Consider the following 22678-nt stretch of genomic DNA (forward strand, 5'->3'; position numbering starts at 1 on the left):
ATAGCTTTGCCTGAAGAAGTTTCCTGCTCAGCAGGGACTCCTCTCCTTCCCTCGCTGGGCACTGCCAATATTCCCCTCCTGTAGGACCCACAGCTGCTGCGCTCATTTGCTGTGAGTGGGAGATGGGGCTGGTCTGGGGACTGATGAAGCTGGTGGGAGGTGGTTCACTCCATTTAACAGTAACTGAATCACATCTTCATTATGAGCTGAAAACCCTCGGTTTTTATAAGAGATACTTCAATGACTGCAAATATTTGCTTTTCTCTTTGCAACAGCAAAGCGATTAGGCTGGCCTGGACTCTGGGCAGAGCAGAAGATAACTGAAGGGAACTGGATGTAGGAGACAGCTGCAATGCAGTGTATATGCTAGCGAAGCAATGATTTGCTGTCTGTCTGTCCTGTCCTCGCTCTCCCGTGCCTGACCAGGTATCCTGGTTTTGTTAAAAACAAGACGAGTTTCTCTTTTAGTGATTTTTTCTTTCAGCTAAATTCTTCTAAGTAATTGCACTTTTATGAAGTTGGATACGTTTTGGTAGACATAGCAATGGAATGCAAGGTCGCTGATGAGGATGCACGTCCCATAAGTGAGACGGACAAGGAGGAGCGAACTGAACAGGTGACTGAAGCTGACCAACTCAGTATTCCATCCCATCCACATGATAGTTCATATAGAAGTGGGCAATCATGAGGGTCTCGTTCCTCTTTCACTATGGCTGGCATCTGGGGAGGACCCTGCGAGTCGTCCCTGCAATCTGAGGGCAGTGACAGACCCTGCATCCCTGAATCCAGTTCTGGTTTGCTGCAGAGACAAACTCAGAACTACCGGGTGCCTGCCCTGCAGCTGCTGGAGCAGCTGGCATTGAGCTGCCAGGAAATTCAAGACTGGTTTTGTATATTTTGTGTTATTTTCTCTATTTTATTAGTAGCATTAGCAAAACATTTTTAACTTTTTTTCCAACTTGCAAGTCTGTTTCTCTTTTCCTCCTATCACCTCTCCTTAGTGGGAAGGCGGGGGCTGGAGAGGGGAGAGGGGGTTAACAGAAAGCACCTGCCATGGTTTATTGTCACCCTGCAATCAAACCTTGACACCAGCTTATGACTGTCCATTTAACCAGTCGCCCAGCCAGGCAGTGTTTCGTGAGTCCTTGAAATTATGGTTTGTAACTCCTGGCAGAAAGTACAAGTGAGAAGTCTTAAAATGTCACCCAGGGCAGTACCAGAGCAGAAGTCCAAGGAGCTGTCCTGGACACGCCTGTTTATCTTTGCAATCCTATAAAGCTCTGAAGTTTTTACTATCCATCTGAGATCTCTCTGGTGGCAGCTCCATCCTGTGATGTCCTCTCCACCCTGTACATGAAAACAGAACTCCTTTCTCCATGTTGAGGTGCTCCATCAGGCTATGCACTGTGCCCTTGAGAGGATGGCTACCCAGGAGACACTGGCCACGGCTACATTCCCATCTTCCCACAGTAATTTCTCTCCCTGCTGTGACATGGTGAGGGTGGAGCCAGAGGATCAGTGCTCCACAGGGGCTGCTCCTTGCCTGTTCTGAACAGGCTCGAGCCCCAAGACACAAAACAATGAAGCCTGTGAGGCCCCTGTGCTTGTGAGAGGGCAGAGCACCTTCTCCAAGCCAACCACATTAGGGACCACCAGTTTTGCTCAGCTTCGGTGCTGCGACTCTGCACAACAAGGGACTTGCATAAGCCAGTTGCCACTGCCCACCATGCCTCCATTTTAACTTTCATGGTGGAGATGCGTTTCCAGGAGAAACTACCCTTTTTCTCATGTCTCTGGGTTTCCATGGGCCAAATTCCCAACTTAAATTCTGCAAACTCACCTTAAAACAGCTTATACTGAGGGCATGGAGAAGACAGGGCAGAGGACAGGGGAAACCCTCCACCCTCTGTCGGTGTGGAGGGGACAAGCGGAGGAGATGTAGGACCTTATCCTGCCATCCTTGCTTGCTGCTGTCTGCTTCAGTCCATTTCTGGGCTTTCACTTTGCAATTAGCTGGTGTTTACAAATCTGATGTGCTGGGGGTCACTGGGCAGGGCTTGCACCTTCTCACCAAGCCTGGGAGGGCACAGGGGGCCCTGAGAGCACCCTGAGCTTCACCTGGATTTCTGCTCCTTTGTGTGCTCCTGTCTATTTGGACTGTAGCATGACGGCAAATACATGCCTGTGGCTGTGGGTTGTGCATGTGTGTTTGTGTGCTATCACCAGTGGTGTGCAAGGTGGAGACCCAGGTGAGAGGGATCAGGCTGCCATGCCAGGCACTGGAGGTGGCCAAGAGGGAGGTCAGACCAACCTCTGCAGCTCCCACAGCCCAAGGGGCCGCAGTCTACCTGCGGGGGCTCCTGGAGAAACCAGGGCAGCACCCATGGCCAGCCATGGGTGCTGCCTCCCTCTTTTTTGCCGTTGGCACACATCTTCCATGCCAGAAGTCCATGTCCCCTCCCTGGTTGCCCTCCTCTGCAAGCACAGCTGTGGCTGCCCTGACTGAGTGGCACCTTCATCCAGAAACAGGCACTTGAAGAACTCTTCTTTCTTCCCCAAATCAAAGCCAAAAGTATCATTCCTCTCTTCCCTTGCTTCCCTCTCCTCTCTGCCTTCCCCTCACAACTTAGCCATAGACTTCCTGCTGTTCCCACCAGCAGGGTTTTCCAACAGCTTCTAAGTTTGTTCCCTGTGGAAACACCAAAGCTGTTGCCCCCGTGCTACATGCCAGCCTGGGGCCCTTCGTCCTTGCTAAATGGAAGAACCTACCGCCCCTGGGAGAGCTTGGGTCTCTCAACCTCTGTCACATCCCATCTAACACACATAATGCACCACAAAATCACTGCACCTGTGCAAAACATCGGGCACCAACAGCCAGACCTTGGTCCAGGTGGTGCCAGCAAGAAGCCAGAGACCCTCTCACCAGGTTTCTTGGCCAGCATTTGTATAACAATCACAGACTTGTTTAGGTTGGAATGCATCTCTTGAGATCACAACCTTCGAAGGAGGGTTCACCTGAACAGAACTGGTTGGGGAGGGACACGTACTACTGAGGCAGGGCTGGCCATGAGGGTCATTGAGGTGCGGCTCAGGAGAAGAAGGGCGAAGCATCAGGAGAAGCAGCAGCCTGTAAAATGGAACTGCTCAGGACACAAATCCCACAGGAGGAATAAAATGCCTGTTGTGGTGGGGCTACAGGCACCCTTTGGAGTCAGCTAGTCCTGCCCTCTGCTGATCAGCTCTTCCAGGGCTCCGCATACCATAATCTCCCACGTAAAGCTCAGCCCAGCCATCCAAGCTGTCTGCAAACACATGGGTGGCTTTTATATATAGAAACCTAGCAGTGTGCTAATAACTAGCTAGATAAGGAAGAAATTATTCTCAACTTGCAGAAGAAAAAATGACTCTCCTCACCCTGCCACAAGAAGCTTAAAAAATTGTATACTGTGGTGTAGGTGACGTTGATCTGCCTACACGCATGAATTCAAACGTTCCCTGAATTAGCAGAAACACTTCATGTGGCATTCAGCGAGGGGGGCCGCTGGCTTTCAGGGCGTTGCATTAATGATGATTCAAAGAGTTCAGCATCTAATCACAGGGGATAAAAATAACCGGCTTTTACTTAGAACAATTCATTATACAACAGACCTTCCTCCAGCCTCCTTCTGCCGCTCGCTTCTCTCTGGGAAGTTTCCCAGTGCTGCCGGGCAGCTTCGTCCCAGGGACAGCGCGGGTACCGAGGTCTGAGCAGCCAATGCTGCCCATACGGGGCTGCTGAGGGAGTTTAATCCAGGGTTAATATCACTGAGAAGTGTGATAGCATCACCAGGAGAACCGAGGCACACCGCCCTTTGCCTCTCACTCACTGTACAGCAAGGGCGGGGAGACAGGGGCTTCCAGAGAGTCTTGTGTCTTGTCCAAGTGAGATATGTCCTTAGGAGATGGGTGAATTGCTTTACAAGGGCCACCCTGCCCGTTGCCTGAAGGTGACCCAATAGGCTCTCCCAGCCCACTTACAAATCCAGCTTCCACACAGCTAACTCTAGATGAAACAAATCTCAGTGTAGGCCACGTGGGTGTATGAGCTCACGAAAATGTGCAGCACTGATTTCTCAATATTACTGACTCCTATGCTTCTGGTGGAACAATCTCGCATATCATTGAACGTTTGAATCTGGTTTGTGCCTTTTTTATGAGGAATCTGCACACAGCTCTTGAGGCCCCATGGGAGTTCAATGCTGCCCTGCAGCCCTGGAGCCAGAAGAGCCCATGCTCTCCCACTTATTCTTCAGGCAAAGGGCTGTCCCTGCTGGGACTGCCGGCTGACACCCGCTGAGGTGACCGGGAGGGACAGGATCTGACTGGAGCCATCCCAAAACAGACCAAGAATGATTTTTCTTACTCTAGGTATTGTTTGTTTGTTTTTCATGTCGCAGACACTGATTTTCACGGCATTCAGTTGTGCTGCTACCAAAACAAAACCAGAGATTTACTTCAGATGTTGACTAAGCTGGAGGAGCAGATGAACCTTTGAGAGAGACAGAGAACTTATTTTCATGCAAATGTCACTGGTAATATAATCAACTGTCAAGGGAACAAAACCTCAGAAACTTCGCAACCTATTTGTCTGTCCCTAAATAGAAGTTTCTGAAAGTTCTCCAGAAGACGAGATCTGCTCTGAAGAAGGAAATGCAAAGCATTAAGTAGGTCAAATGAGACAAATGAAGGTAAGATAAGCAAGAGAGAGTTTTCAGGAAGAAAACAGCAGAGCTGATGAGATGGAGTGGAAGAACCAGGGCAGTGAGCAAGGGTCACTGTCTTTAGAAACCCACCTGCAGTCTCCACTCTCTTACAGGGCACATGCTGGTGACAACATGGTGCGTGTTTCAGCTTGTCTGAAAGAGCAGCTAATGAGACCTTTTGGGACCAAAACTGATTTGTTCTGGTCAGTGCTGCCCAAGAAGCCTGAAGGGTTGTGTATTTGCAAAGCTCTCTGTGGAGCAAGGAGAGGATGAAAAGCACTTAACACAGCTGCTCTTGACCTTACTTATGCCGTGACTCCCAAGGATGTCGTCCACACTTGCACTGAAAACTTGTGACTCAGAAGAAGACAGGCCACTCTGCTTGGCCTTACCGGCTACCACCCTGCCCCAAACTGCCAGCCAGATCCTCCTGTCTCACTGTGCTGCCAGAGAGAGCAGCAGCCCCAGAGCTGGGTACCGAGGATCAAGAAGATGAGGAGGAGGTGGGGACAGCCGCAGGGTAGGGACAGGCTTCTTGCCCTGCACGTTTGTGGCACAGTAGTAACAGGGTGCTCCGAATGGTGATGGCTGTTGCTGCTGTGCCAGCAGGTCTCTGAAGCTTTGCAAGTACGTTGCTTGGCTCCAGGGCTGAAGTTTCTGTTGCCTAAATGTCCAGATGAAGCAAGGTGAGGCTCTGCATGCATTTGGGATGCAGGATGGAGATGCTCTCCAGCAGTAGATTTGTTCAGTGCCTCATGTTGCCTGAGGGCAAGGGGAATCAAGTGGGGAAAAACCAGCAGCTCCCTCTGCCATTTTTTCCAGAGAACAGCCTGAAACTCGTCTGCAGCCTCCTGTGTGCTCAAAGCTGCAGGAACACTTCCTTTGTCTCAAACTAGGTCAGCGCGGAGGCATGACGTTACTATAGCAATCGGTATTAGATTTCATAATTTTGTTTTAGTGATGGGCGTGTTGCAGGATTCACTACTAGATGGAGGGAGTGTTGTCATTGAAACACCCTCTCCAGCTCCCCTTCCCCAGCCTCCCTCTCCCTCCTTCTCTGCTGACCCTCGTATCACGAGCACACAGCAGTATCTGTCCCTCCCGTCCCGCTCTTGGGCTGTCTCTGCACAACTCCAAAGTCAGCCCTGGGGCATACTGTACCTTTCACAGCTTGATGGGCTTGGGGACTAGGCCAGATTCAGCATCCTGTGCACCTCACGTCCCTCTGGGCTCCAGAGCTGTCCCTCATGAAGACCTGCCAGGCAGAGAGAAAAGGGAAAATGTCCTCAGGTCACAAAGAGCAGAGTGGTGCCTTCCTCCCAAATGTCCCAGGCCATAACCCCGATGCTGTAAAGACACAACAACTCTGACACCAGGGTGGTCTTCATTAAGTCCTATCAAAGGCACAAGGCAAACATGAGAAAGTATCCTATGTAAAGAGCCAGAGGCAATACCCATGGGAAGGGGTGAAGGTGTGGAAGGGTTCCCATGTCCCTCTGTGTTGCCCGTGGACTGAAGGGATGGACTGGAAATCAGCTAGGTGAGGAGGGAACGTGCAAAACGCCTGGGCTCCTTCCTCAGGGGCACAAGGCTGGGGCAAGCCCCTTTGTGGGAATGTGCTCCTTGAGTTTCCTTCCCTTGCTTCTTTGTCATGAAAAAATCCCTCAAGGAATCCCCTTCCTGCCATGGTTGTGTCTTCAGCCCTTGGCCATGCCAGGAGCTTATTGTCCTGAGTAGGATGGTTCTGTAACCCTCTGTGCCTCATCTTCTGTTCACTTTGCTCTGAGCCCTGGGAGAACAGAGTCTGGTAAGGCAGGAAGGACAATTCACACTGTAAAACCCCTGACCAGGGTGGCAGATGGCAGCCAATTACCTTTGGTGCATCCTAGATATATTCCTGCCAAAATCTATGTCTGTCACCTACCAATGCTGCTCATAAAACTTTCACTGGAGCAGTTCATAGTGTAAATCTCTCCCATTTGGTCACTAGGTGCTACTGTATTGCAGCTAAAATGTTGTGCTTCTTTCTTCATTATCATTCACCATCAGCTACACTGCAAACAACTGAAGAAAATGCTCCCTGTATGAGAAGTAAAAGAAATAAATTTGGGGAAAACCTCATGTTTCTTAATGTCCGCAAAATCCTACACATCACAACAGAGAACACAGTCTGAATAATTTTATCAGTGAGATTATGTATTATTTGGGGTTTACATCAATCGATTTTCAAGGCAGGCTGTGTGTATGTGTGCCTGCTTTCTCTTCTGCACTGAGAAGGTGCAGGCATGGTGCTGGCACAATCTGGGGAGCTCAGCCTTTCAATGCTCAGAAGCAAGAGGCGGTAATGGCATGGTAACTCAAGGGGAGGGGTCGCCCTTCCTATGATGGTATTTTTTTCATTCCTAATTGAACAAAGGAGCCATGAGGGCCTTGAGAAGGCCTGGAGCCCTTTAAAATAAATGAACGCCAGTTTCTTGACTGGGAGGATTTATGGAAGGCTGTGAAAAGGATAGAAATCTCACCAGTTTTCCTAGAAAAGCTGGACTGAGTGGTGGGTTTGATTCCCTCCCTCTCTGGTGAAGCAGAGGAAGACAAAACCAGTGCCCTGGTGCCAGTGATCAGACGGCAACTCTGTCCCCAGAGACGTGGGCTCTGCGGTTCCCACGAGACCCCGCTTTCTCACCCAGCAGAAGGGGTTTCTCCCCAGTTAACTCCTGTCTGGAGGGGGTCTGTACAGACATGCCCAGTGCAATGCAGGCCTGGGTTATGCCAGAGGCACCATGTTTCACAGAATCGTACAATAATTTTGGTTGTAAGAGACCCTTAAGATCAAGTCCAACCATAACCTAACTCTACCACTAAACCCTGTCTCTAAGAACCTAATCTATGCATCTTTTAAACCCCTCCAGGGATGGTGACTCCAGCACTGCCCTGGGCAGCCTGTTCCAATGCCCCACAGCCCTTTGGGGAAGAATTTGTTCCCAGATCCAACCTCAACCTCCCCTGGCGCAACTTGAGGCCGTTTCCTCTGCTCCTGGCACTTGTTCCTGGGGAGCAGAGCCCGACCCCCCTGGCTCCAAGCTCCTTTCAGGCAGTTCAGAGATCAGAAGGTCTCCCCTCAGCTCCTGTTCTCCAGCTGAACCCCCCAGGTCCCTCAGCTGCTCCCATCACACTTGTGCTCCAGCCCCTCACCAGCTCCGTTCCCTTCTCTCCACTCGCTCCAGCACCTCAAGGCCTTTCTTGGTGTGAGGGGCCCAAAACTGCCCCCAGGATTCGAGGTCTGGCCAACCCAGGTCCCAGCACAGGGACGGTCACTGCCCTGGACCTGCTGGCCACACTGTTCTTGATGCACATGGTGCAGGTGGTCTTTTTGGCCACCTGGGCACACACTGGCTCATGTTCAGCCGCTGTCACCAGCACCCCCAGGTCCTTTTCCAGCCGCTCTTCCCCAGCCTGCAGCATTCATGGGGTTGTTGTGACCCAAGTGCAGGACTCGGCACTTGCCCTTGTCGAAGCTCAGACAATTGGCCTCAGCCCATCGATCCAGCCGGTTCAGGTTCCTCCGTAGAGACTCACAAACATGCTCAACAGCCCTTCTTATAATCTGTCCCAAGGAAGCAAAGACTAGATAGATGGACAGATACAGTGCACATAGAGAACAAGAGGACTTGGTGTTCAAGTGGCATTCAGAGACTCTCATGCTGGATATCCCAACAGACAGAGGAATAAAACGCCTGGAAATATCAGAAAACAGTCCTCCTAAATCCAGTACAAACTCTTCACCTTCCCACTAGCTCTGTACCACTTGAAACCCCATGATGCAGAGGAAATGGTTAAAGGAAAGGCACACGCCCTGAGAAAGCCAAGCAGGAGACAGCTGGTTTTTAGACAGAGCAGTCACATATGTCCCCAGAGCTCACCTGTCATCTACACCAAAACACTTGTTTTTTGAGTTTCTTGCTGCTGATGGGTACTCAGCTGTGAAAACTGGAGACAGACACTCGGGAGGTACAGCAAACATGCTTCTACCTCACCAAGGAGGCCTCTGTTTTGGAGGAATCAGCTCTTGAAGACAAGGGACAATTCCACATCCCAAACTCGGATATTTCTGAGCTCAGAGATGTCAATGAGGTTGCAAGTTGCTACCAATTGGCCAGTTCTCCCAGCACTAAACATAGCACTGTGTGAATGTGACAAGACTATATATGATGAGTCTGGGTGCTGCATATGGCCATGCAGCAGTAATTGTGTTGACACAATCCAACCCTTTCATGGCTCTCTCCACATGAAAAGTGAATTCCAGCTATGACTGAGTTGAATTAGGTTTGAGCCAAAAATCCAGACATGTAGAGCCTGCAACAGCCAATACCCAGCTAGTACTACCTATAGCCGTCCATAGCAACAGTATCCAACTACCCCGTGTCCACCAGCAAAGTTATTGTTCTACTGCTCTAATGTCACCAGTACAGTTATGAAGGGTGACAGTACATAATTAATGTTCAACACAGAAGTAATCAGCGTCTGTTAGCAATGCTCTCAGCACCTCTCCTGGCTGCACAATTATTCACCACAGTGCCCAGTGTCCTGTGTCACCACCAGTAGCTACTTGTGCTGCAAGTGTACTACCACCGCCCATGATGCTTGTGTCTGTCACCAGCACTCTCACAGAATCTCAGAGTACATCTAGGAACGGTACCCATCCTGGTCCCCCTGGGCACAGCGTGACTGATGGGTGGGAGGAGCAGTGCCTGGGCTCCAGGCCTCCACTCACCCAGCAGAGTTCTCGAAATAAAAGATGGCATTGAAGCTCTGGAGGAGGAAACATTTTTGTCTGTAATACTGCTTTTGTCTTTGCATGCTGCTGTTGCACTGAGAAAGCAGAGCTATAATTACCTTTAATTAATATCAGCAGCAACGCCCCAAGGAAATGCAAATGAACAATTGCGCCACCAGCACAATTACGTTACGTTAACTACCAGTGATCCGCATCCATCATCCCCCTCTTTTTCCTATTCTCAGGAGCAGCTCGCTCACGTCATGACTGCTGCATGGAGGGGCTGGGATTGACGATGACGTGTGGAAGGACACACACCGCTGCCAGAGGTGGTGTAGCCTCAGGCAAGTGGTTTGCAGACTGAGGGGAATGGTGGGGAGCAGGAGGCAAGTTGGGGTCCCCGAGCTTCCAGTCAATGAAAGCCCAGGATGCCCAAGGAAGCTGCTGAGGGTCCTTCCAAGGCAGTGTGCATGCTCCCATGCTGCTGTTTGCTCGGGCCTGTCCTGCTGATCAACCGATCTCCCCTCCCTTCATGATTCAAGACACTTGGGGTTACCTAGGGCCTCGGACGCGCTGCAGCCAGACCTCACTGGAGAATCAGCTCATGATTATTGTTCCTGAGTCTTGGTCTAGGAGAGCAGGGCCACAACCTGCCTTTCTGTAGCTCATGTAGTTCTGTCAGCCTTGATGTGTGGCTGAAGAGGACCTTGAAGAGCCTAATCTAACGTTCATGATCCCTGGCATTGCCACCTCAGAGATGACTGTACAGAAGTGACAGAGAGGTACAGCTGAATAAAAGACCCTATTGTCTGCTGGGTTCTTCAGGCGAAGCTGATGAGGGTTTCAGTCATGACCGAGCTGTTGAAAGCATAGCCTGCTCGCGTGGCAGTACGACATGAAGGGCAGGATGGTCTTTCCATTCCAGCCAGAGACTCGTGTGGCCATGCTGGCATGGCCACAACCTGAGCAGAGCAAGGCAAGCAGAGCAGTCATTGTAGGCATTCCTGGGAACATTCCGATGGTACTGGATTTAATTTTTGAGAAAATACCATGGAATGTCACAGGCTCAAAAAGCAGCGTTTTGGGCCGGGTCTGTGTGAGAAAGAGAGGTCCACTCCTGGCCGGTCCCTCACCTCCTGCTGCAGGGACTTTTGCTTCTCTTCCAAACTTGAAAGAGCCTCAGCAAGTTGCCCATGTGTGCTTCTTGTTAAACCTGAGAAGAAACGAAGTCCTTGTGTCAGCAAAGTGACCTGCCTGTGCTTCTCTATTTTGTAGCTGGCCCCATGTAGGATCCAAAACTCTGATATGGGACACGTGAGGCCAAGTGACGATCCTGTGAACACAGCAGAGACACTCGCAGGGATGGAGGGGATGAGCAAGTCCTGCACAGGGGCAGTGAGAAATGGGTGAAGAGCACAACCAGGCATGCAGGTTCCCAGTGGCGGCAAGGCCTATTGAAAAGGCAGTGTTCCCCTCCTCTTACTTGAGTTCCTTCTAATACTTAGACTTAGAGACAGTAAGTTCAGCATAGTTATTACAAACCTCTGGCCTCCTCTCCTTTATGAAATTGGTCGTAGCATCATTCTATGCAAATCCAACAGCAGCAATATTGAAAATACATATATGTGTGTTCTTGTACCTCTAATCCCATAACCATTTCTCTGGATAAAACAAATGCATTGAGCTCCTTTGGGTTTCCCAGAAAGAATTACATTTTGTATGGAGGATGCTTGGGGCCTGATTTAAGTGTTATCACTGTTTCACATTGAAGAAAGAAAAAAGGATGCTGTGAAGAAAGTGGAGAGCACAGATGAGGTGTGGTTGTTCATAACTGAACAGATTTGTAGCCAGTATCAAGATTCTTCTGAAGGAGGTATGAATGGAAAAATACGTCTGTGAAAGCACCAGAGGAAACAATCGAGCAAAGGTGGGAAGAATGGCAAAATGCTGCTGAACCACGGGGAACATGTTCCCCTCTCCAAGCCCAGAAACCTGGAGCCCTGCAAAAGTCCACACAGGTGACTTGTCAGTAGAAGAGTTGCATTTGGGTCATGGGAGGAGGGAAGCAAGGTTACAGCACATTCCACATGCCGTTCCTCTTCCCACTCTCCCCACAGGAAGGTTCCCTGAACAGAAAGACAACGCACACTGATCTTGCCTAAGTTGAAGTAAACAAGAGTCCGAGGCACCCATCATGACTCTTAGAGGGTGTAAAAGACTGAATCAAAACCCACATCATTGTCAATCAAGAGGAACCTCAGAGACACAGTGAGCACCTGATAGTAGTGCTCCTCTAATTTTGTAAGCAGGTGAACCTGGCAAGACCTCTTGGATATAAACGTTGGAGCTTGCAAGTACGTGAAGGAGAAACTCTTTAGAGGGAATGAGTTTGAGTCACTGAAATCTGTTTCATTTGAAAGAAACTCCACCATCACTTCTTGTAAGATCCTGTATTAAATTTTACTTATTTGATTTACTAAACAAAGACACAGACAAGTAGGATCTACTCTGCCCATCTTGAGATTGAAGCTTGGGCAGGCCAGCAGCACCAGAGAGAAAGAAGGTGACATAATTCCCTGTGGGTGGAGGTTACCAGTTCTTAGCATGGGAACAGCAGAAAACATCTCTCAGGTTTCTGGTGGAGGAATGGGAGACAGAGCTGGGTGGAGCAGAACTGAGCCTCTCTGGTCTGTGCAGTGAGATAATCACGGCCACAGTGGCACCCAGCAGGGAAGAGGAATGCTCTTCCTGAGGGATCCACCTGTCCCTCCCCCAGACCCAGATGTGCTGGGTGTCCACAAGGCTGGGCTGTCTATAATTGCTGCGGAGGGATTCACTAGTCTGATAACGACACACCCCACTGGCAGAGAGCTCCTGGGCGCGCAGAGGGCGGTGGTGGGGCAGGGCATGCTGGAGGCTCTGCTGGGGCATCTACTGGCCTCTGAGAGGAGAAGAATCCTGCGCGGTGCCCAGCTGGCAGTGTGAGGTGTGAGCTGGCCAGGTCCCGTGTTGTGCAGTGGTCCAGGACATGCTGGACAACTTCTGAGGGCATGAGGAGCAAGGAGCGTGCAGGACAGACCCAGTAGGATATGAAACAATGAAGAAGGGCAAGCAGGAGAGACTGAGGAGCTTTCATTAGTGTGTGACATCATGATGTTGAGAATAAAATTGGTCCAGACAGCAAGGGACTTGAAGAGAAATTCTTTAATTGTCTTCACACTGTTTGTAGGGAGCCTGGATAATACACTCTGCTCACGCACGGACACGAATTTCGACCTAGTTGTGCTCCCAAAATCTGGCTAGGAACATCACATAATTGGAGTGTTAAAATCAGCAAATGTTAAAATCAACACCTTCAGGGAGGAATGAGAGAGCAAAGAGGGACATTGAATGTCATGGCAGGCAAGGTCAACTTTTTGAGTCATATCTAACTGTAAAGCTTACAGATCTGCGTCCTAGCAGAGGAAGATGGAAAATGTATGGGACCTTCCACAACCCACCAGATCATCCCGGTGAGCCTGACAGCCTGCTCTGAAAGCGCCTTTGTGATGTGCATGGAAAAGAGCTTGCCTTGTTATGAGGAACTTAACTGGAGAGACTTGTGCTGAGAACTGTATCCTAGTATGACCCCAAGGTGGACTTGAGGGACATGGTGGCTAAACAGCTGGACATCTGTAAAAAAATGATGGCTAAAATAAGACTCTGCCACCATCAGTGAAAGACATTACAAGAGAAGCAGGGCCTGTGTCTGGCACAGACAGTATCTTACTAGAAAAGAGGGTCCTTTTCTGGCAGCTTGATATCTGGGAGGGCGTTGATAAACTGGAAATGGTTTAGAGAAGAGCCACAAGGGCTGCACGGTGTGGCTGTCACTGGGAAACACCAAGAACGCAAGAATTTTAACTGCAGACCACCAGTCCCTAAAAGGCTGACACGAGAGGGCTTTTCAGCACTGCACCCAAGACCCCATGTGCATCCAGGGGCAGGCAGCTGAAGATGGTTCAGCCTAGACCACAAGCAAAGAGAGGTTTTATTTTTAACAAGCAAAAGCATTTGGCCATTAAAAGGACCACGCTCTGCTGAGCGTAGCAGGGCGTTCTCCATCATGGACAAAAGGTCAAGTCACCTGAGACATTTTTCCCAAGATGTTTAGTTCAAATACAGCTCTGAGACCTGAAGGGTATACAAATTCAGAGATTTCTTCTTCAGTTGCTATTACCTTTCCAAAAGTGACTGTATTCCTGTTTTGGGGCACTGCAATAAATGGGTCACTTACACAAGTTCAGACCCTCTGATTTCATGCTTACATCTTCCAGGAGACAGACCAGATTGATTGCATTTTTTTTTTCTTAAAAATAGCACTGCGAGTACCACAACACAGAACAGCATCAGATGGCCAAGTCATCCTGGTACCACTCAGCTCCACAGACAGGATGGGGCAAATGCCAGACCCTCTGTTGGGCCAGGTGAGGCAGTGGGAAACTATCTGGCTCCAGCTGGGTGCTGTGGAGAGGTCTGCGATCCCCTGCTGGTTGGTCCTAGGGTGGCCTCCCTGCTCTGAGCAGCAGACAGCAGCATGGGAGAAAGTCTGCGGCAGGCTGGGAATCGCGTGGGTGCAGGCACAGCTCGGCTCAGGGAGCTGTGCCTGCCCAGCCTGTGGGCTGGGAACCTGGCGTGGAACACAGACCACTGCTCCAGGTGACCGCTGCCAGCCTGGCTGTCCTGCAGACAGCACCTCAGTGCCGGTAGGAGGTTCTCTGCCTTTCTCAGGTGGTGAATGCTTTCCCATGACAGTTTCCACCCTTCTTGTAGTTTTTTTGTCCCCTAAAGCCTGAGCTGATGCCAGGAGACTGTCTGACCCTACGGGAGAACATTGCTGGTGTCTGGCACCCAGCCATCACCTCTTCCAAGAAACTCTACATTCCTTCCTAGCTACCCCCAACTGACCCAGGACAAAGGTGTGAACGCTGCCAGCAAGGAAAACAAGCAGCTGCTTCCAGCCTCTTGCTGATGGACCAGGCTGAGAAAGGGATCCGCGTGAGGTGCTTACAGGACCAGGCTTGAGCCAGGGGAGGGAGGATGAGGTGAAACCCGCTGGGGGCTGCGGGGCAGATGTAGGGCAGCACAGACTTGGTGGCTGCAGCCCAAGCCCAGGCAGGACAGGCTGCAGTGGTGGCTGTGCAACTGAAAGAGGTTTTCCAAGAAGGTTATGCATGACTGTGGAAAAAGATGGAGGTACTTTGGCAAAAGTCAAAGAAGAGCAGATTCCCCTGTACCTACAGCTGTAATTACCTTCAGCCATGAATTGGCACATGCTCACAGTCTCTCCTGGCTCTTATTTTAACCTTCGGCTGATCACGCAAAGCCAGAGGACACAGGTTTGATCACACAGGTGAGATAGCCAGCCAGAGCTGAAATGTGGCTGCACAGTAAAGATAAGGCCAGAGGAGCTGGCTTGTAGCCACCTCCTCTGCTGCCCAACCTGTTCCCAGACTGTGGCTCTGCAGAGTCTGTTCTTGCTGCACTTCTCACTCAGGGAACCGAGGAGCCTGTTCCTGGTTGGGGCTTGAAGGGATCTGCTGCTGCAAAGTGTCCGTGTCTTGACCACACTCATGAAGCCCCGCGTGAGGAATATCTACTCTTCTATGGCAGACAAGACCCAAACAATTGGTCCTTGCCACTGCTCCGTGCTCTCCCGCCCTGATGCTGCTTGTCTGCTCAAGCTAATGAGACAAAGGGCAGCATCTGTCTCTGAGACTGGACACAACCTGATATGGCACTCAGAATCTTAGCAAAAAATCCCTAAACCAGGTCTGCCACACAACCACTCATGTCAGAAAGCCCCACACTTGTGCAGCTCCTGCTCAGAAGCCCTTACCCTTGTCCTCTCACTGGCTCTGGCTACCCACTGTGCCATTGAGTACTCTGGCAGAGCTCCTGGCACGACATCTGGGATAATCTGCACCGGGTAACTGAGTGCCACTGAGGCAGAGACCCTTGGCTCTTCCTGAGACAGCTCTGTTCTGTGCTTCTCACCTGAGCCCTGCTCCAACTTGGCCACTTGCCCCATCTTTGCAAGGGATGGAAAAGATGAAGTACATTGAGAAGCCATTTGTGGCAAACGCAAATAAGGGCAGCCTATACTGGTGCTAGAAGAGAACAGCCAGCCCAGAAAGAGAGAGGCAAGTGTACGTGCACACACCCCCTGCATGGGGTGCTGCTGGGGCCGCATGGCTGGGATGCGGTCGTGCTGCATCGGCCCAGCCAGGCCCGCGGCACCGGCTGCGCTGCACTGCCCGCTGTCACCGACAGCCACCGCCTGGCACTGCCCCATGGGGCATCGCTTTGCTGTGGCTCCCTGGGACGCGCTGGGCTGGTGGCTGCAGGTTTGTGCTGGGTGAGAGGGTGTGCTGTGTTGATCAGGGCTGCTCCACGCGCTGACCACTGCCGAGCAGCTGTGTCCTCTCTGTGGTATGGAGGATGCTGTTGCTCTGATAGCAAGAGGAGCTCTGCAGGTGCCTGCCTTTAGCAAGATGGGTAATTCCCTTTCAGTCCTTTAATTAGTCACTTTTAATCAGTATGCCAATTGCTCTTTACTTAGCAAACAGGTCTTTCAATAATGTTTTTTGCTGCATCTGCTAGGTTGAGAAAACACTGTTCCCAGAAGGGGCCATGTCTTAGTTCTTTGGCAAGAGGTTCCTACCATGGAGGCTGTAGGACTGTGCATGGTGTAGGTCCTGCTCATCCCTGGCCCACCGTGGGGACGAGCACCCAGCAGAGAAGCCACTTGTTGCTCTGACTTCTGGGTGGTAACCCCAACCCAGGGTGGCTATTTTCCTGACTCTAGAAGTCTTTAGCCACAACTGGCTGTTGCCTTGCTGAAGATGTGTATCTTCTTGCACACTGGAAGTGGAGAAGCAGCTGTGTCCTCATTGGTGGCTCCTGCCTGGCTTTGCAGTTCACGTCCCAGGCTGCCTGAGCTGGACAGTATGGCTTTCAGACTGCTCTGAGCAACATGCAGAGGTAACGGAGAAACCCGTAAGCCCCAGGAAGGACTATGTGCTTGCTGCCAGGATGGAGGCATTCCTGGAGATACCCCATACTTGTGGTATCCTGGACATTGCATTTTCCAGAGGAGAAAGGATTCTACCTCAATCGCTTCCTGTGATGCTTTGTCCTTGTGTTAGGGAAAAGAGTAACCAAAGCAGCAGTTGCCTGCTTTAGGGTGTGCTCTGTTTCCCAGATCTCAGCCCCATGAGTCCCTTTTTATTTCTTCCCATGCAAAGATTTTGGGCCAGGACGTAGTGTTGCTGCTTAGTCAAGAGCCTCCTGCCTTTGTGCAGCTGCCGTGGGCAAGACAGGCTGAGCACCATCCCACAGCATGGGCACGACCGAGTGAAGGCGTTTCTGCCTCTAGCACCGACAGCCCCCTGCCACCTACACGCTGCCCGAATGCTGTTGCCCCTTGCAATGAAACCAGTGCTGCTCCCCTAGAAGTCACTAAATTCTCCAACTACAGTTCCTTGCACATGTCTATGAAGGTCATTTTGTCACCTCTGCTCTGACCTAATATCCTGTAACATTCTGGGGCAGTGACAGAACTGGGAAACATGATGCCCAGATACAAGGTCTGGTTCCAAGCAATAGCAATACATTGGGTGAAGGGAATGCGTCATACCAAATACTGTGAGAGTCATTTACTTGCCACCTCCATTTCAGGTGAAGCCAAAGCCCTGTGTCCAAACACATCCTGGTTGGTAGACATTTTGGGTTGCACAGAGGTGCAGGATCCAACCTACAGGAAGGGAGAGTGTAATTCAACCTAGATAGAGCTATGGAAAATAAAATAGGAGTGGCAGTGAAATATATCTTTCATGACAGGGAGAACAAAAGAGTTTGTGGTGAGTGGTAGAGTAGGCTCAAGTTTCATCCTGTTAGAAAGATGGTGTTGAGCTGGGGACAAGGTGATGAAGGACATGGTGTCCCGGGCCATGCTCCTTTGCTGTGCCGCAGGTCCCTGGGCAGGGATGGGAATCAGGCAGCTTAGGGATAGGGCAGCAGCCAGAAGAAAAGCAGGTTGCTCTGGATGAGGCTGTTTCCCCACAGCTCTGCTGTGGTCCTGCACAACCAGGCTCTTCTCCATGCAAACCTCTGTGCCATGACCTCCACATACACATGCCAGGACTGGGATGAGGCTCCAGCCCTTTTCTTCATAGCGTGGGCACAGCTGAGCTGGGTTCGAGGTCTACCTCGCATAGAGCCGCTCTGGAGGAGCAGATGAGACAGGTTCTTCCTTTCACTGGTGAGTGCCACCTTGTCCACAGGAGCTTTGAGAAGGGAAGGTGACACTGCAGACGCTACAGCTCCCAAAGACCAGGGTGGGGAGATGTCTACACAGACATTTTTCAGTTTCCGGATAAACTTAGGAAAGAATTGCTTCTTTCAGGTTTTACTGCAATTAAATTTTTTGTTTGGTTTTCTCAAGGAATTGGCATAAGAAATTCTTTTGGGATAAGAATGACCATTTTGGGGGATCTATAATAAAATACTTGTTTAGTTTGGTTTGGGTTCTTTAAACCATTCAATCTTTTTGTTTTAAAATATCGCTCTTTCTTTAAAATATACCAAATCAGCGCTTTCAGATTGAGAACCAAGATGTTTTTGCTTAGCAGGCACCAAAATAGAAATAGATCACAGAATCACACAGAATCCCAGAATGTCAGGGATTGAAGGGACCTGGAAAGCTCATCCAGTGCAATCCCCCCATGGAGCAGGAACACCCAGCTGAGGTTCCACAGGAAGGTGTCCAGGTGGGTTTGAATGTCTGCAGAGAAGGAGACTCCACAACCTCCCTGGGCAGCCTGGGACAGGCTCTGCCACCCTTACTGAGAAGAAGTTTCTTCTCCTCTTTCAGTGGAACCTCCTGTGTTCCAGTTTGCACCCATTGCCCCTTGTCCTGTCACTGGTTGTCACCGAGAAGAGCCTGGCTCCATCCTCCTGACACTGCCCCTTTCCATATTGATCCCCATGAATGAGTCCCCCCTCAGTCTCCTCTTCTCCAGCTCCAGAGCCCCAGCTCCCTCAGCCTTTCCTCACACGGGAGATGCTCCACTCCCTTCAGCATCTTGGTGGCTGCGCTGGACTCTCTCCAGCAGTTCCCTGTCCTTCTGGAACTGAGGGGCCACAACTGGACACAATATTCCAGGTGTGGTCTCCCCAGGGCAGAGCAGAGGGGCAGGAGAACCTCTCTGACCTACTGACCACCCCCCTTTTGTTAAAAAATTTTTCCAAAATGCTCCAAAAATTTTTCTCTTGTTCATCTGAGGCTTTGAGCCCACACCAACGCCGTATCTACCCAGAGGATCAGACATCACCATTGCATGGTCCCTCTCATGGAGACATAGCGGTGTCCTCAGCTGCAGAGGCTTGCTCCCTCCATGGCCCACATGCAGATATTTCGATGGTGTCTCGAACTGTGCACTTGGGGACTGGTGGTTCTAGGTCACTGAGCCCCAGATTCAATGCACATACCCAGGCGCTCCTTCCCCACCTCATCTCCACATCATTGAACTCCTGAGATCGTCCTACATCCATATTCAACATCCACTTATTGGGGCAGACACTGCCAACCCTGAACCTGAAGTTTTGCTTTCATTTTTATTTGAATAAGTAAGATGCGCGAACCTCAGCCCGCACGTCCTGCGGGTGTGCTGTGCCGCTGCCCGGGGAGCGCTGCCGTCCCTCACCCCCGCTCCAGCCGGGGGAAGCTGAGGGGGCTGCAGCCGCTTCCCTTTTCCTGCCCAGGGTGAGATGTTCAGGCTGGCCCCGCTTCCCGTGAGTCACCGGCAAATCTCAGCTTCCTTCTGCAGGGCCCTGGAAGCAGAGCCCTAATTACAGGGCAAGATTAGCGGAAACAAGCTTATTATTTACAAGGCTAATGAAAATTAATCATGCCTCCTCCTCCCTTTCTTGTGGGAACAGTCATCTTAAAGAAAGCAGATTATAAAAGCATTATGGGCAACTGCTGTGCTGGCTTTTGGCACTAACCAGGAGATTTTGTGGGGGCTGTGGGTTTTGTTTGCAAGTGACCTGAAACTCAAGGGTTAAGAGTACCTAAAAGTGAAGTGCTGATTGTTCTCCCCACTCCCAGTCCAGGTCTCCCCTCTTCTGCTGGCCCAGGAGATGGGGAGCAGATGGAGTCCGTGCCTCAGCACTGAGCCAGACAGGCTGTACGGCCCTTTTGTGCTTTTCCAGGCAGCTGCCGCGTGTGTGGCACAGGACTGGCCCCACTGCAGGGACTCAGCACCCATCCTGCCCAGGAGACGGGAGTTCCCCAGGGTGGCCTGGCAGAGCGCAGTTAGCCCCATGCAGGCAAGCGGATCTCCCGAGTCCAGTGACTCCATGCTCCAGCTGCTGAGCAATGCGCTGATGGAGACTAAGATTGTGTGCAAAGCCAGATGGAGGAATACATGTGAAGGAGTAGTTCATGTTGCACAGGTCTGGATAAACAGAGAATCCTGTACCAACTGGAGCCACTGGTTCTGGAGTGAGTACTCCTGGCCTCTTCTGCAGCAAAACAGTGAACCTTGTCAAGTGCAATGGCCATCACCCTCACGCAAACCATCACCGTCACTCGGGGCAAACTGAGGCATAGGATAGGGAAGGGCAGTCATGGAGACAGGGAGAGACCTTTGGTTGCTTGAACTCTGCCAAGTGCCACCTCCTGTTGTCCCCACTGTGGAAAGAGCTCCCAGGGATGAAGTGTCACATGCCCTAAGTGCTGAGCTGAGCCCAGAGCTGCTCTATCTGCCCTCCATGCTCACCACATTCCCCCTTTTCCAGGCTTAGAGATCTCCACACCCATGAGCAGCCTCCCTCTCCCTGGGGCTGTGCTGGCTTGGAGTGGGAGGAAAGTGAGGAAGAGGCACTGGGAGGCCACCCCAGACCACCCCTGCCAGCTTCAGGGCTGATCACCTGGATGAGGATCAGGGAGGGAGATGAGGACCAGGCTCCAGAGCCAGACTGAAGAGAAGCTTCCTGCTGGGCCTGTCCGGGCAGCCCCAGGGGAGTGCTGTGTGGAGCCTGCCCCATAGCTTCTTCAGGTTACCACGATAATTAACTGCTGCTTTGGAGAAGACAGGAAACAAGCAGGAGGTCAATTTTCAGTTTCCCAGATGTGTATAACCAGTTTCTAGCAGGCAGTCTGAAAATAAATCTCCATCAGTCTAGTTACCGCTTAATTAACATAACTAGCTACAACATGTATTCCCCAGCCCAGACAAAGCCGGAGCTCATCCACTATTGATGTGCAATGAGACAGAGCCAGGGCTGGGGCACGGCTGGTGGTAATTCACTAGCCTGAAACGTCAGTCCTGCTGCCCAGCATGCTGGAGTTGTCCTGCTCAGGCAGGGAAGCGCTGCCTCAGCTTCCCGTGTATTGCTCCAGGACTGGGACAGCTGCTGTGACCCTCCCCAGAGCTGGCTGCTTTGGGGGCAGTTGGCATGAATGACTAAAAGAAAATTGGTGAAACAACCGGAGTTTGTTTCTTTTTTGCATAGTTTGGAATAAAGAAGAAAAGAGGGCCCTGCGGGTGGAACACTTTCTTGTGCTATCACTCTGCACAAGAAAATCTCATTCTTTCCGTGAGAAAACAATGCTCAGTTTTCAGTAGCAAAGTGTGGTTTTGATAAGAGAAGTACGTTGGCCATTTCAGAAAGAGATTTTGGTAAAAATGGCAATAAGCATCCTGGAGCTGTCATGGAAAATGGCCACCACATCCAGGCATCAAAGCCCAGCGCAGCCCCAGGCTCTCAGGGGCAGAAGCGCGGGCAGCCCGGCTGCTCTGAGCACAGGCTCCAGAGACTCCCTCTCCTCAGCACCTGCACCTACATCGTGTGCAGAAAATCAAGTGCTGTTCTGGCATGGGTCCTGTCCTCAGGACAGGTGGTTTAGGGTCTGGGTGCAGCCAAGGTGGGTGACAGTGGGAGCGTGTCCCAGTGATCCAGGTGCAGTGGAGCTCAGCTGCGGTGCTGCCATGAAGTCTCTGGAGCAGGTCATACCATGAAGGGAGTATGAGCACTGAGCTGTCCTGCCATGCCCAGGAAATGTCTGTCCCAGCAGTGCCCTCCACTTATTCCAGCCCTCCTTGCCACTGTATCAGACCCAAATCACCCTCTCAGGAGCACCAGCCCAGAGAACACTATTATCCTACATTTTGGGCATTTTATCTCTAGCTTCTGAGAACGAGCACACTTGGCAGAAATACCTTGGAGCAAATCTCCTGATGTGCCAGCCAAAAAGTGTGGGGTGATGTCACCCACTCAGCTTCTTGTTCTTGTCTCTGCTACATGTGTTTTATGAGAAAGGTCACCTTAAAGCAAAACCAAACCTCTTGAGCTGAAGAGCCAAGGAAAGTAGTCAGGAGATCAGAATGACCAGTATAGTGGGGAGACTGGGATGTGGAAACTAGAGCCACGCGAGATCTTACACCAGTCTATCGACAGTAAGATATCAACCTCTTGCCTGCCTGAGAAATACCGAACGCCCTTCTGGGCAGAGCCATCCAGGGAGAGCTTGCGTCTCCTGTCGTTAAAGGGTAGAAGTCTCCCCTGAGCTGGCTGCTGGTACTCAGGCTGCACACCAGTGGGCAGAGCTGAAGTCGCCTTCCCACACAAGCCAGAGCCATCCCAGGCACAGTTCATACCCACTGAACCAGCCTAAGCCGGTGGCAACCCTCCTGGGCTATGGCACACAGCTGCGTGCCCAGACCCCAGCAGAGCAGACCCTCCAGCTGGTCACCTTCTCTCCGCTTCCTTATTTACTCCCCATTGGTGATTTCTGCTCACACACTCTCTCCTCACCCTGGTTTGCAACCAGAGGTGACACTATTCCCATGAGGGACCTAGTGAAGGAAGAGCATATCGGCTGCTAGCATTAGCCCAAGTGAAAAAGGAAGGAGACACGATGAAAGAATCCATTTCTACTCCTAGCATCATCCCCCTTGGCACTTATCTTCAAAGCACTTTACAAACATTAACTAATTAATCCTCCCAACACTCCTGGGAGGAAGACACATATTAACATGAGTCTTATTTTAGGCGTCTGATAAACACAAAGGATAGATGGGGCAGGAGATACCAGACAGACAAAACGGGCAGGTCT

The 22678-nt window shown here is 50.9% G+C and overlaps 1 protein-coding gene across 1 annotated transcript in view; it reads right to left on the minus strand.

Annotated features, from left to right (window-relative positions):
• Positions 1–22678, minus strand: part of DLGAP4 (DLG associated protein 4) — a 174969-nt gene that overhangs the window by 73950 nt on the left and 78341 nt on the right. The window contains exon 3 of the mRNA XM_065850140.2: positions 5904–5997. The gene's annotated coding sequence lies outside the window, so the exon portion shown is untranslated. The remainder of the gene's footprint in view (positions 1–5903; positions 5998–22678) is intronic.

Source organism: Patagioenas fasciata, chromosome 16 (genome assembly GCF_037038585.1).
Source record: "Patagioenas fasciata isolate bPatFas1 chromosome 16, bPatFas1.hap1, whole genome shotgun sequence".
Lineage (NCBI taxonomy): Eukaryota > Metazoa > Chordata > Aves > Columbiformes > Columbidae > Patagioenas > Patagioenas fasciata.